Source organism: Schistocerca americana, chromosome 1 (assembly GCF_021461395.2).
Source record: "Schistocerca americana isolate TAMUIC-IGC-003095 chromosome 1, iqSchAmer2.1, whole genome shotgun sequence".
Classification (NCBI taxonomy): Eukaryota; Metazoa; Arthropoda; class Insecta; order Orthoptera; family Acrididae; genus Schistocerca; species Schistocerca americana.
In genome coordinates, this window is record NC_060119.1 from 467,032,878 (window position 1) to 467,034,474 (window position 1,597).

The following is a 1,597-nucleotide window of genomic DNA, read 5'->3' on the forward strand; positions in this document are numbered from 1 at the left end:
TGTGCGGGCGGCCATTGTCTTTCTGAAATGTGGCCCAGGAAGCGCTGCGAAATGGGAAGTAGAATATCGTTATAATGCGCTGTTACAAGTGTGCAGCGGATGACAACCAAAGGGGTGCTGCTACGAAATGAAATGACACCCTAGACGATCACCCTGGTTGTTGGGTCGTATGACGGGTGACATCCCACTGCTGCCCGTGGCGTCTCCAGACGTGTCTTCGACGGTCTTTGGGGCTCGCTTCGAAAAGAGACGCACCACTGAAAATTCTACTCCAGTCAATGAGATTCCAGGCCGAGGACATGTCTGATACGCCCCAGGCAGTGGTGGGATACCAACCTAACCGTCGCCCGCCATACGGCCCAACAACCAGGAGTGATAGTGGGGAGTGCCGTTTATTTTCACAGGAGGACCCCTTTGGTTGTCATCTGCGGCACCCTTTCAGCACGGCAGTACGTCGACGATATTCTACGCCCCGTTTTGTTGCCCTCCATGGCAAGCCATTCTGTTCTTACACTTCAGCAAGTAACGCCCGCACGCACTCTGTGAAAGTTTCCACAGCTTGTCTTCGTGCTTGCCAAACCCTACTTCGGCCAGCTGAGAGCGCTTGGAGTATTGTGGGCAGGGCCCTCCAACTAGGCAGGGATTTTGACGGTCTAACGCGCTAATTGGACATAATTTGGCAAGATATTCCTTAGGAATACATTCAGCAACGCTGTCAATCACTGCCAACTGTTTGCGTAGGAACCAGAGGTTCTTCAACGCGTTATTGACTTGGTCAATTTGTGGAGCTCCTTCTCTTGAATACATTATTCATTTTTTCAGAAACTGTAACATTTGTTTGGCTATTATATATGCGGGTTACTGTTTTAATCGCGACAATGTCTCAGCTTGTGAAAATTGTTTGTCTGTACATGTATACCATCTCTATCGATTTCCGGCATCTTCGGATAATTCCTTTGTTGTTCTTTCTTTTTTTTTTTGTCTTAGAGCGTAAACTGTTGATAATGAACATATATGAGCGTGAGGTTCATATTTAAGTACTCTTTTCGTGTCAAATATTGTGTTCTCGAACAAGATTTCAAAACTTGTACGGCAGACGTGTCCCCCCCCCCCCTACCTCACCCCTGCTTCTTGCTTGCCTTCATAGGGGGACACTAGCTTTTAGTCCGCTGTACAGCACTCCGCACTCGGACGGTAGACGGCTGCATTGAGGCGGAGCAAATGACAAAGCAAACGGCGCGATAGTGTTTTAAAATACTGTACATTCAGAAGGTCGTAACTGCCGTACTGTTGCAGGTATCGATTTATAGGGTCGATATTTTGCAAGTATGCTTTATTTATTAAAATTTCAGATCAATTTAGTGATGGTACTTTTTAAAAGCTTAACACACCTTGTTCAAAGCTTTCTTGTGCTCATTATATCTGGAGAGCTGAGTCATAAGTCAACTACAGGCTTTTGGAATTAAGTTCCTTAGGTCACACACGGGGAAACATGGGCAGAAGCGAGCACATAAGTAAAGACCTATAGGTGAAAGTGACCGTGGAGGAAAGGCCTGCAGCGAGACTGAGGTGGTTTGGACAGAGTTCAGCGAGACTG